General features: G+C 40.8%; 1 protein-coding gene across 18 annotated transcripts in view; it reads left to right on the top strand.

The window, feature by feature from the left end:
- The first annotated feature begins 332 nt into the window (after positions 1 to 332).
- ADGRL2 (adhesion G protein-coupled receptor L2) overlaps positions 333 to 13,957 on the top strand; it is a 201,760-nt gene continuing 188,135 nt past the window's right edge. For 3 of the 18 annotated variants that reach the window (XM_061411481.1, XM_061411479.1, XM_061411480.1), the window contains exon 1: positions 845 to 1,047. The gene's annotated coding sequence lies outside the window, so the exon portion shown is untranslated. Of the gene's footprint in view, positions 472 to 519; positions 727 to 837; positions 1,048 to 2,161; positions 2,251 to 2,271; positions 2,358 to 3,709; positions 4,064 to 13,957 lie in introns of those variants that run through there. The other 15 variants (XM_061411477.1, XM_061411478.1, XM_061411474.1 and 12 more) reach the window with 13 other exon arrangements.

Raw genomic sequence — 13,957 nt, 5'->3', positions numbered from 1 at the left:
GAGAGGTGCAAGGAAGTGTGGTCAGAGGACAAGAGCAAACGCAGTTTCAATGTAAGGAAATGAGGGAAACAGACCTAAATAGCGCGATGAATGCACTTGCGAGAAAAGAGCCTTGTAGTCTCCTTTCCTTCCTTTGCTTATCCTGGTGGATTTAATAAAAAACAAACAAAACCCTCTTGTGAAATACAGTCAATAAAGTCAAAGTTTGGCTAGCTCTCTGTAACTACAAAGAAAAAGTCATCGCAATTAAAAAAAAATGTAACTTTCATTAACAAGCCCGCCGGAAATCTCAGGTATCAAAGACGCATTAACCCTGGAGCGTCCCCCGCGCGCCGCAGCCGGACGGAGGCAGCCGAGGCGAACAGACGTTCTTTCTCCTTCGAACAGTCACACAAAAGAAGGGCCGCGGAAACTAAAAGTTTCGGGGCCTCCGGCTCGCTGCGCGGAGAAAAGAGAAAACCTGGAGACGGGGTGGGTAAAAGACGCATCCTGGGCGCCTCTCAGAAGTGCAGGCAAGGAAAGAGCTCCCGAGCCTGGAGGGAAGCGGGGAGGGGACCCCCGAGCTGCAGGCCAGCCCCCAGCGCCCCGCCTCGGAGGCCGGAGTTTCGCGGTCTCCCAAATACCTTTCACCCCGTTCCAGAAATAAAATAAATGTTTTTAAAGTGCGTGTGTGTAGACAGGATGGACAGCGCGCGCTGCAGGAGCGCGCGGAGGATCGAGCGCGCAGTGAGTGGAGTTTGGGGAGGTGGGGGATCGGCATGGAATGGGTGTGTTGATGCGGAGGGGCGGTGGGGGGTGGACTGAATGCGGAGCCCCGGGACCGAGGGGAGGGCGAGTCGACGGGGAGGGGAAAGGAGGGGCGCTAGCCACCACTGGCCGCCTCCGGGGCGCGTTCCGCGTCCGTGCGCGCGCGTCCCTCGCCGCCGCCGCCGCCGCCGCCGCCGCCGCCCGGACAGCCCTGCGGCCGCCGGGCCGGCGGAGCAGGGGCCGGCCAGTTCTCTGGCGGCTGCTGGGCCACCGCCGCCGCCACCCGAACCTCTCGAGCCCGTAAGTGTCCCCTTTCGCTCCCCTCCCCCTTGCTCGGGTGCACCACCGCCGCAGCTGCTCAAATGGAGTGGAAAATGGCTATTGGGCAGCAATGAGTTATAGATTATCTGCTCCACGTTTTGTACTTAGCAGCCTGTAATCTTTTGAGTTTGCCTGAGCCCTTTGCTGGAAAAATCAGGAGGGAGAGATTTATCCTTTTGTCGCTGTACACGCTAATATGTTTATATGATTAGCCGAACTCGAGGGGCTGGGGAGGTGGGGATTTGGGGTGGAGGAGGAGGAGGCCGAGGAGGAGGAGGAGGAGGCTGGAGGTGACTCCAGTTCAGACCTCGCGGAGAGTCTGTGTCAGGACTTCGCGCTCCCCCGTCTCGCTCCTTCTCTCTCCCTCTCTCTCTTCTCTCACACACACACGCAGAGGTACCGAAGCGAAATCGGGAGCTTACCGGAGAATTCCTCGGGATCGTCGGAGTCGGGAGGCGTGGGGGGTGGGAAACCTCCCCTCCGTTGCTGGCGTGACTCGTCCCTACACCTCCCCGCTTCCCCAAGCCCCAGCCCTCGCCTTCAGCCAGTCTTGGGGGGGCAGCGGTCACCGTTCCACCTCGGCCTAGGGACCCGAAATGTGAGGAGGGGCCGCTGCCGTCTCCCTCCCCAGGCCGCAGGGTCGGCTCGAGGATGCCAGCCCGGCCGGCGCGGACGGCGGGCTGAGTGGCTTCGCCTGACGAACTGAGTTGGCCTCGCGCCGCCGGCGTCTGCTCGCCCCTCCCGCGTCTGCCGCTCGGAGGGGACACTCAAGTCTGCGCACCTCTGTCGGGTTCTTTCCTCCGTCACCCCTTTCCCTCCGCTCCCCGAATTTCTGATCTTTCTGAAGGAGCGTGCGGTCCGGGGGCGCGCGCGCGCGTGTGCCAAAGACCCCTCTCGCGGAGTGGTGTGTGGGAAACTGCAGGAAAATGTTGACCTAACCCCAGGAGCCGCCCGGCGCTGGCTGCTTGGCTGGAGGAGGAGGAGGCGGCGGCGGCGGCCAAGCAGGAGGACGAGCCGAGCCGCGGCGCTGTGTCCGGCCGGCGAGTCGCGGCGCTGCCTCCCGCGCGGACTCGGCGGCCGGCCTCGGCCCTCGCCGGCCCGGGTGGCCGCAGCCCTCTGCGCCTCTCCCCGCGCGGCCCCTGCGCCAGACGGCCCGCCCCCGGGGCGCGCTCGCAGACCGAGGTAAGAGCCGCGGGAGCGAACAATGTGCCTCTGTGCCGGGCTTTGGAGACCTGTTTGCTTTGCGCCTCCCGCACAGGGGTGGATGCTGGAGGTGTAGGGAGCCGAGGGTGAGTTGGGACTCCGCTGTTGAAGTTCGGCGGGGGCAAGAGGGAGAACAGCGCGGGCTCGGGCTACTCGCCCCCACCTCTACCTCCCCCTCCTCGGAAATCGATCCGCAGAACTCCCCTTCCTGTCCAGCCTGCTGCTGCTTTGCCCTGCCAGTGTCGTGAAGTCCTCTTGGTTACAGCCTAGTTGCAGGGGACTCCGGGGGGGATAGGGGAGTGTTTTTTGATTTACTGAGAGCCTGGGTCAGAAGGTGCCGTTCGCTCTTTCACAGCCTGTCTGGGGAGTCAGAAAGTGGGGCGCGCCCCCGCCGGAGGCCCGGCGGGGAGCTCTTCCCTGTCCCCCCCGCCCCTCTTACTTGCAGATCCGTCCGGGGCTTTGAGTGCAGCCGGGAGGCCCTGGCGGGGAGCTCGCCCCTGTCCCCCACGCCCCTCCTACTTGCAGATCTGTCCGGGGCTGTGAGTGGAGCCGGGAGGCCGAACGCTGGGAGCGAGTTCGGGGCAAGTGGGCGGGGGGTGAGGGGCCGATGGGATGAGTTGTTGTGGGTGGTTGTTTCTTTTTGTCGGTGGTTAGGTGGTGTGGAGAGGCGAGGATGACAGCAAAGCGCAGCCAGATGTGGCCAGGCCGGCACGGGGGCTGGCAACGATTAAGGGCGGCGGGGCCGGGCGGGCGGCGGGGCCGAGCACCCAGCGGGCCCCAGGAAGGCCAAGTGCCTCCCGCACCCGCAGTGAGAGGGCAGCAGCGGGCTGCGCTGGGCCTGAGGGCGAAGTTACGGGGTGTGGGCTTCTGGGCTTGGCGCTGGGGCTGCGAACTTCTGGAAACCTGGCTTGTGGGACCAGGGTGCCGGGTGGGGAGCTGAGGGGGAAAAGGCGTGGGAGGGGCGCGAGGCAAGGGAGACACCCTCCCCCCTCACCCCGTCACTGACTCCCCGCTCCCTTAAACGAGCGTGGGCTCCTTGCTTAGCTGGGGCCACCCGGCTCTCCTGTGGAGAGGCGAGGGCGAGGGGAGCTACAGAAGCGCCTCAGCCGTGGGAGGCACTTCTGTAAGACTCCTTCGCTAGGAATCGAGAAAGTTTGTTCCTTTCGCCAAACTACGGGGCTTGGGTTAGGAGAAATCGTTGGAAGCTTTATTCTGTGCCAAAGCGGCAGTGTGCGGCTGCTAAGGCACGGTTTTCTTTATCCCTAAATATTTTTTTATCCCCTACTCAGTCTGTCCTCTGAAAGCATGGTTGGAGGGGCAAGTCCTGCGGTGTCCATCTCCTTTCCCCACCTTCTATGGACTCCTCCCCCGCCCCCCCCCCCATCCTTTTCCCCCTTCCCTGGCCCCTTCATTCCGTTCTTCCCGATGCAAACTGTTTTGTCTCAGATTCAGACCGAGGAAATGTTTTCCTCCTGTTTCTTGAAAGGTGTCAGGCTGCTTAGCAGCTTCTCCAAGCAGCCTGGGAGCGTCTGAGCCGCAGCCACCAACCATATGGTTCCCGTTACAAAGGCCAGGTTCTTAGGCACTCTCCTCCGCGCCCCGCCCCCAATTCTTAAATTTTCTTCTGCATTCTTTACACGATGTGTACTTCTCTCTTTCAGAGACGTACATTTAACGGACATGGTTGGTCCGTTCATTTTCCTGTCAATGTTTGTGTCTGGAACGGGCCCCACCGAGTTTGCTCTTTGCTCAGCTCAAGAGTTACACAATGAGGAAAAGTCACATCCGTTTGGTAAATAATTGCCTGTTGGGATGTCGTTTATTAAATCAAGTTTGATCTTGGGCAGACCTTAAGAGATGGGCACCAAGGAGGCAATCTGCCTCCATAGCAGAAAAGTAGAATGGTTTGTATGGTGTCTTTGGCAACATTCCCAGTTGTGATGGGACTCTTGACCTAGGTAAAGGGTAACTTTGTAACTTAAATTTAGTATCTTTGTAATACTTGAGAAACCCTTTATAAGAAAATATACTTCTGTTCAGGTGTGTTGTGGAACTTTTTGTAGTCCCTCGCCTCCATCCTCCAGTAGGTTTATGCATGATAGAATGCTGCAGAACAAATGTTCTGTTGTTTAGTTTCTTCAGACATTCCGATTCTCTCCTTTTGTTGCTTGCTTCTAAAAGAGGTGCCATTTCACATCATTCTGCACAAATTGTTTGAATTAATGCAAGTGTGAATTCTTACCGTTTGAAGGGGACTATTAGCATATCAAAGGTTTCTTAGCTTCAGCTCAATTGAGAAAACTTCAGCCTGTCTTCCATTTGCTTCCAAGTGGAGGCCCAAAGGGCAATGAGAATTGTAAAGGGTAAAAATGGGGAGGTGGATTCAGGCTGTGTTTCTGAACTTTTACTGTTCTGTAATTATGTGAGCTAAAAACATTGTCTGTTGCTGTGGAGCCCTTGCAAATGGAAAGACAATTATTTTCTATTGATAAATGGTTTGTTCCTAGAAAAAGAGTGACCTTTTATTTTATGAGAGTCACTGTTGCCTGTCTTTTGGGGTCCCTTTAGTGGAAGAGAGAGTGAGAAAGCTTTTCCTGTTAACTTAATACTTTTCTAAGGTCTGCACTTTGTTATATTAGTAAAATGGCTGAGAAAGTTTTAATTAATGTATAAAGCAATAGAATCTTGTGATGAAAGGACACTCATTTGTATACTCAGGAAACTTTAATACACTTGCTAAATTTATAGGTTAAAAAAGTCCGTGGAGAGTTTTGAGTATTAAAAGCAACATAAACTTGGTTAATGCAACTTCTGTTGCAAGTATAAGTTTGAAAAAGATTTCGAAGTGATACTCAGATTTTTCATGAATTGTATATGGAGATAATTGCTTAAATATTGATTTGTTTTGTCTCAAATTTTTGTATTTTATTGAATAGTGAACTCTGGAAGTCAGCTTAGAGATTTTTCTTCATATGTATATAGCGTATACTAATGGCTTTTTTTGCACTTGGAGAGAAATATGTTCTCTGAATTTTTTAAATAACTCAATATTCATGAATAAAGAAATAAATAACAGGTACTTAGGTCATTTGGATTATTTTATGGCAAGCAGATGGGCCAAGGGAGAAATACTATCTTCAACTTCTGGGGAAATATTGGTTTTATTTATTTAGCTTTAGATTTTCTAAAACCTAGTTTTAGGATGAAAATAAATCTCAGGGATGGTTTGGAGATTTGTAAGCAGGTATCTCTTACAGTTCTACCTTTGATGGTTGGTTGATTTTGAACATGAACTGATACCCCTTCATTAGAGGGGACTTTTTTTTTTAAAAAGGACACATTCGGAAGTCCTTGTTTTCCTTTTAAAAGTGAAAATTAATAAAAAGTTTTGGAGAGAAAAATAACCATTAATCACCTAATACTCTAAGTCTTCAGTGAAATAGGATAATTTTTTTTCAGATTAAGATGAATTTTTTTTTAGTGGCATTCAAATTGTATATTATTACCCTGAAATCATTTTATGATAGTTTACTTATCTGATCTCTTCAGTTGTCTGGGAAGTACTTTTGAGGTAAAAAAGCCCACATTGATGTAATTGCTATTATTGCACTTAAGTTGCTGTTAACTAGTCTGCTTTGAATGCAGAGTGCTATAAAGAAAACACATTATCCTTTAAAGCTATTAGTGATAATCTAAAAATTGTCTTGAAAACATTGCTCTTCATTTTATATGATGGTGAGCCTGAATTCAACAAATCTCTAAAGGTGTAAAATGCAGTGAAAAGATTTTTCAACATTTAGATGACAAAATTGGACTACTTAGAGAAAAATTAATGTGTTGTAGAAGCACTTCAGCTGCCATTTTCAATCACTGAGTTACTATGTGTTGGCAACAAAACAAATTTAGAAATGCAGATAGCTCTGGGAGCAGGTAGTTGGGGAAATCAGAATATTGAATCATGTGGGGTAGAACAAACCAATTAATTACTTGAGGTTTGGACTTGAAGATTTCCAATAAATATAATTTTTCCAGGCTTTTGATTCTCTGCTTTATTAGTGGACTAATATCAAAAACAGACAACAAAACTTACAGATGTTATAAAAACTAGTATAAATATACAGATCTCACATGGAGTACTCTTAAGTCTTAATTTAAGACAAACAGTTGGGGTTTCTATTGCTACACTTTTCACAATGAGCAGAAACGTTAACACCAAGCTTCTGGGCGTTTCCTTTCTTAAAATTAGCAAGAGATTGCTTTAAAAGCCAGGTTTACTTAAGGTTAGAACTTTGTTTGATTATTATTTGAGCTTTGTGTGTTTTATTAAAATTTTTAAAATAATATTTTAAGGTCTTAAGTAATACAGTAATATGTGAGTTAAGACAAATGTTGGAAAGGTCAGAAGATCACTAGAAGCACACCATAGTGATAAAATGTTATTGCTCTGTTTTCTATCAAAATATTTATTTGACCTAACTTTTGTGAATAAATACTCAATAACACTGAGTTTACTGACAAGTGTAGTATGAAATGAAGAGAGTTTTACAGTCTATTTTTCAAGGAATGAGCCGAACCCTACCTGGTAGAAATCTGTTCTCATATTAATAGAATCCATACCACTTGCACAGATTAACTGCATATAGATTTAGTTTTGGAAATTTGAAGAATTTAGTATCCTATAGGATTGCTATTTAAAAACAATAACTTTGCTGCTAGACCTGGAAAGGTCTTAAAATCCTGTTTTGGTCATATCAATTACTAAGGTAATTTGTTTAAGTATTAGTTCACATTACCTTAACAGATACAGGTTTAGGTTTTGTAACTATTTACAAGAAAGGTGAAAGCATTTCTATTTTAAAGATAGACTAAAATCGTAGCTTCGTTAAATTCTTTCTTATATAACACTAAATAGTCTATAGGCCCACCCAAATATTCATCTCTTCAAATAATGATTGAATTATTTGAATCAAGAAAGATTGAAAAGTATTTGATCATCTGGATTACTATAATTAGACTTAATGTTATCAGAAAAATTGAAACTGTTATTAAAATCTTTTTGCTACCTAAGATGGGTGAAGTAGTGGTTATTATTATTTTTTAATGCTTTCAGAAAAAAGGACATTTATTAATTTAGAGATAGTTACTACTTATTAGAATTATGGAATTAGAATATTAAAATAATATCATTTTTCTTGACCTGATGTGATAACTTTTAAAGGAGTAACTACAACTAGGATCTGATTCGTAAATTTTATTCAAGACTTCAGGGTGGTCTATTAAGTTTTATATATAGGTTTTGTTAATTATATGTTATAAAGTATGAGGGCTTCCCTGATGGCTCAGATGGTAAAGAATCCACCTGCAGTGCAGGAAACCTGAGTTCCATCCGTGGGTTGAGAAGATCCCCTGGAGAAGGGAATAGCTTACCCATTCCAGTATTCTTGGCTGGAGAATTCCATGGACAGAGAAGCCTGCTGAGTTACAGTTGATGGGGCGCCCATGGGGTCACAGGGTCAGACACAAACGGGCGACTGAGTAGGCACGCACGCATAAATTATGAAAATCCCTTAAATGCTGTTTTGATGTAAGTAGGTATTTTTTAAGTGGATCTTGGTGTAATGTAAGAAAAAGTCCTAAATGATAAAAACTATTAAAAAAACTTTTAGGTCATTTATCTGATGTATTAAATGTAGGCAATAATTTACACTTTCCAATAGATTCTTACCAACAGTTTTTTAAAAGCTATTTTTACCAGAAAAATTCTTGGATTTTGTAAAGATTATCTTTCAAAAAAGGTAGAGCAAATGAAGAAACCGCTTAACACCTGCAAGTAAAGTGTAGCTTATAGCAAAATGCTATTGCTTGCTTTGGAAGCACAGAGCAAGTTTAAATACAATTTGTTTAATTACAACAAAAATGCAGTTTTATAAAGTAATATAGTTTGTCTTTGTAAAGGATTTTATGCATTGTGTGGTGGTAAGTAAAATCCCATCACAGTTGTATAAATTTGTTCAATTACCAGACGGCTAAAAGAAAAAAAAATCAATTTACTTTGAAAAGCAACAGAAATTAGATTACCTTGGTTAGTAGGAACTTGCCAGCAGTGTCTAAATTGCTTAATAATATCAAAAGTTACCATGTTTCACAGTGTAAGAATATTGGCGCCTGTTTATATACACATACATCTTGTTTACTTGGGGACTTTCGTTATAGGAACATTTTTTCTGTTTGCTCTCCTTTTTTTTTTTAAATGGAAGCTATTCCATGACATTGTTGCTTTTCTGGATTTCCAGAATTTGTAATCCGTTGATATTTCAAATCATTGTAGTGAAAAATCAGATGTAATTTTATGAATCAAAAGACACTAGTCCATCAGTAGTAATAGCTAGGTTATTATCAGCCAAAGAAACACATACTTAAAATATTTAATGACTCCAGAATTCCACTGAACTCTTAAGTCTTAAATTCTTGTAGCAGTAAAGTGGCATGGGATTCATCTGCGCAGTAGCTGGGCACCTGTTTTATTACCACCTGGATTCATTCTGGCGCCCAGATTTACTGAAGTGCAAGGACAGGCACAACTGCTCTTCACAGCCACCCGGTGGTTTTTAGGTCATGAAGTCAACTTCCTGGAATTTCTGGGGAAACCAGTTGAAAAGGGAGGACAAATGTCACTTTAAATAGAGATGTTTAAATCAGATTTCTGCCTGAGGGTAAAATTTAGGACTGTTTTAGCCCGGATGTAATGTCTCCCTCTACAGAGCACAGCATTAATCACGACCTGACAAGAAAACGTATGCTGAGCAAAACGGGCCCCTGTTGGTCTTGCCATTGATTTTTTCCAATCTGTGAGGAGTCCATTATAAACATTAAAATTCACACCCAGGGATTACACCTTAATCTTTGAATTTCAATATTTCAAAATGAGTTCCTTGAAAGAAGCCTACTTAAAGCTGAAAATTCTTTGGGAGACTTTTTAATGGATAGATTCAGTACTTTAATAAACATAGAAATGCAAGATTAAAAAGCAGGCAGGTTGAACAGAAGTTAACTTCCTGAAATAATCAGATCTTAATTCTGTTTTAAGATGCATGAAGTAACTTTGAAATTTTTTTCATCAGGTAGCTGTGAAAAGAAACACGGATAAAAACAGTTTTAAATGTGAGAGAGAGAAGAAGTTGAAAAAATGTTTAACTTTAGACTCAGATCAATTCGGTCACATATTACTTTGTTAGAACAAAACCAGATACAACCCTGTATCTTTTTCTGGATGAATAACAAAAACATTAGCCATTGTAGTAGCAAAGAAGAATGCATTGTGAGATATATAATAAAAGAGGAAGGATTTAATTTTGTTCTTTCAGTTACTAGATAATACTCTAAATCATTTCTTGGTCAAATATATACAAACATGTAGGTACATAAGCATACATTTTCCATTTTGTTCCTTTGTATACATCAGTGTTAATTGACAGTTATTGGCTAAAAATTAGCACAGAGGCAAGTTTAAAATGTAAAATGATTAAGATATCTGTTTTTAAACTGACTTTGAAAATGATATGACTTTACTTGATCTGTGTTTTGTTCTCAAAGGTATTTCTTGCCTTTGGACCATTAAATTCTTGTGTTATGCACACTTTGCCTCATTTTGTAGGTGTTTTTACATCAGTCCACACCCCAAACAGATTATTGCACTGGATTTAGGTGAGAGAATAATCTAACCCCAATTACTGTCAAAGATGGTTCTTGGCCGTCAGGGGCGGTCTACGTGACCTTGCTTTTGACTCATGCTTTCTCTAGTAGAGGATAGTAAGTAGTGTCTATCTGTAGAGAGAGGAAAAATAATTCTTTGTGGTTTGTTTATAAAGTGAGCTTAAAAAAAAAAAAAATAAAGTGAGCTTTAATTTTAATCATTTATTCTTAAAATTAAATACTGTGACATCATTTCTTCACGTAATGGGTAAGTTTATAAGATTTTTGACAAGGTCTTTAGTTGATAGATTATTTCTGTTTTATGTAGATTATATTTACTTAGCTGTCAACTACAAGTTACTACATAAAAAAAATCATGTTGAAAACTATTTTCCCTGTGTCTTTACTTAGAAGCAAGGATTTCTTCTTGGAATTTTTATTTTTTTATTCTACTGGAAGAATAGAAATTTTATTCCTGTGCTTTAAAAGCTTACCATTTTTTACTGTTTACTGTTGTTGTTATTGATTAGGTATTACAGAACACATTTTTTATATAACATTTTCTTCACTCATCTTTTTAATCTCAGGATCCTTACGGTGTATTTTAAATCTTAAAATTCTTGACTTTTCTATGGTTTAAAATGTTCAAGACAGCTTGGGAATCATTAATTTTGATGAGGTAAGCTTATGCACCTATATCCCAGTGACTGCACATATTTTCATAGAATTTGATAAAGGTGTAGTGTATTGAATGAAGAATTGATCCATTTTACATATCTTGTTCCATTTTGAAAAAGATGGACGTAATCCTAAAACACTTGATTTTGCTTCATATGCATCAGCAAATAAAAATTATACTAAAATTATAATATCCTTGATATTTTCACCTTTACTAAGGACACAGTTGTTTTTGTCCTTTTCCAAGTTCTGCCTGCTGTGTGAAAGATGTTTACTATTCAGGTGCCTTCTCTTGATAGTGCTCTCGATGAGGTATAATATGGGGAAGGCCCCTCCTTTGTTTTTTTCTGCTGCAAATGCTTTGTCATCCATAGCCTTTGGAACCCACTTTTTATATTGCCTTTGATTTTAAACTAGGTCTGCAGTCTGAATATTTAAAAATATAAGTGAAACAAAATTTTATTTCTTTCTGTTAAGCAAAAATCTCACTAAAAACTCTGCTTATTTTAAGTTGCTTTTCCTATTAACCTTATTTTCTTTTTTAATTGGAAAAAATAAATATAATTGATATCTATATTTCTGTATGTTTTAGCATGAAAGTTAGCATATCTTTCATAATAGTTTGTTTAATAATCTTAGTTTGTAAAAAATCACTTTTGATAAGCTTGTCAATTCATTTATAGGTAAGTCAAACAATTTGCATCAAATTTACAAACACTGCTTATACCTTATAAAGGTGGGGTATGCCAAAAATCTTAAAGGAGAGAGGAATTAAAACGAAACATTTTTTTGGCAACACCTTGCCCCAAGAATTTGAAATGGTTTTTAACCTGGCTTTTTTTTTTCTTCATTGACAAGGATCCATCTTATCTCCGTATACCTGGGCAAAGGAACTTGCCAACAAGGAGAATGTGTAAACAGAAATCTAAAACAGATTCTAAAAAAGATATTATGGAGAGATAAAGAAAATTTTTGGAAAGCAATTGAATTTCTTTTTCTTTGTATTGAATTAATGAAAATACATTTAGTTTTCAAAAGAAGATATTCTCTGGGTTAAATTTATGAATTATTCTAAATAAAAAGAAAATGTGGTTGTAACTGTAGTTTAAATACGATTTTTTATCTTTGACTGTGAGTCAGTCCTAAGAAGCCACTTTGGGATTGCTTGCTTTGCATTTAGTAGATGCACCAGGTAAACGTCTTGGGCAGCTTTGGTTTGGGTGAATTGCCAGTTTCACACTGGTGCTGTGTAAGCAAGGTAATGCTTCCTTTTCCTTGAAATACACTGTGAGAGTACCTCTGGGTGAAATATGAAAAGTTTGTGTATCCTGACTGCTCTAGCTGTGTTCTTAACCAAGATGTTGGGCAAGAGTAATCATGCTGAACCACAGATTTTCAGGAGCAGTTATTTATCAAGTAATTGGTAAGGAGGAGGAACAATGCTAGATAATAGTATTTTTATACAATTATGTTCTGCATCTTTACCACACAATTGCCTACATGTTTCAAATATTTTTGCCAACCTTTGTTATTACCTGTAGAGGGAGCTTGCATATGAGATAAAATAATCAAGGCAGTATAAATTGATCATTTCCCTTTTGAAAATGATATTTTATTAACATTATTTTTGTTTGAGAAAAATTATTCTAAGGAAAATAAAGCATTTTGAGATTAGGCAAATTCTAGTGAAATTTACAGTAATAAATGCCAGGTTTTTATGATTTTCTGTATTTACAGATTACAGATATACTTTTTACTTTTTCTTAATTAGTAAAATTTCCTAGATAGACAATGAAGATAGTGAATCAGGTTCATCTTGAGATTCTGCTTTTTTTAAATGATTGGCCAAAGCTCTGGGAGGATAGCTGCAGACATCTTCTGCTTTAATACTTAATTGTTAAAAGATTCAAAAATTTTAGATAATTTTCCAGATTATGCAAAATATAAAACAATCAGTTAATGATAAGGACTAAATTGCATTCCTCTACATTTAATTAGTAGATCAGATTAGATTTGTTGCATGTATTCTTTTCTAAAAACAAAAACAATCACGTGGATTAGTGATTTTTACTTGCAAAGATGGATTGATTTGTGTAGTGATACTTAAAACGGGTAAACTACTAATAAGGACCTTTTATTAAGTAGGTTAGAAAACTGCTTTCTAGCTTGGTAAAAAATGAATGCAGATATGAAAGACTGCTTGATTAGAAACAGAATTTTGTTTGTGAACTCCGAGTCAACTAATTTCTAAAAAATTATTAACCAGATACTCAGAAATAATAGAGAGTTTTGCAAGCAGGTGTTTTGATAATCTAAATGTAAAGCCTGTAGGAGCATTTGGATCAAATTTTTAGTGAGCAGATTTTTCAAATTACCTGTGTATATTTAATTGTGCCAGGAAATTTAAGGATAGGATATCATGTTAAATTCTACTAAAAATGAATCATTTTATTTTAATTTTTACATTTTGGTATGGTAGCATTATCAGAATTTGCCCGTTAGGAGGAAGAAAGGTTATCTATTTAAGCATACTTGAAAAGAGATATAATAGTTCATTTTTTCCTTAGTTTACCAAGGGATGAGATGACAAAAATATTTATTTTGTATTTTAAAAGACTGTTTCTTGATGAAATTTACTGTTGTGGGTTTATTATATTATTAGCTAATCTTTACTAATGTGAAAAGTTGAGTTATTCACTATTATACTGAATGCCTCTCTGAGTATGAAAACTGTTGTCTAATAAGGAGATTTATGGTAGTGGCATGGGCTTTTGTATAAGTATTACCTTCTCAGCATGGTCATGTATTAACAAGTCTGTGCTACATTGATGCAGAACATATTCATATCAGGGTAAGAATATTAGCAACAGCAATTATGTTTCAATAGGATTACATGCTATGTTTTACAAACATATCCACATGTTCCTTTCCATAAAATTATGGATAGACATCCTGTACTGCCAACTTTGCTTCATTGCCTTAAATAATATACAAAGAGATTTCTTACCATACCATGTCATAATTGGTGCTAAATATGATAGGGATTGGAATATGGAATCTGATATTATAGTTCATTACTCTTTTCCCTTAAATGCCACACCTCTCTTTGCAGTGAGCTAAGGGTTACTAGAGAGAATTCATTCCAGGAAAATTATTACGTGAGGAACAGTAACTGTCACAGAGTACATAACTTCTGTGAGGTTATTGAAAGGCACAGCTAGGGTAAGTTCTACCTGTTTTGTCTTTAATCTAAAGGTAGACTACTGAGCGACTTTTAAAATAATGAAATTTGAATTGTGAAGAAAATGTGCTAGTG

This window comes from Bos javanicus, chromosome 3 (assembly GCF_032452875.1).
Source record: "Bos javanicus breed banteng chromosome 3, ARS-OSU_banteng_1.0, whole genome shotgun sequence".
Taxonomy (NCBI): domain Eukaryota; kingdom Metazoa; phylum Chordata; class Mammalia; order Artiodactyla; family Bovidae; genus Bos; species Bos javanicus.
The sequence above is the reverse complement of the archived record's forward strand: the minus strand, read 5'-3'. Positions and strand labels throughout refer to the sequence as shown.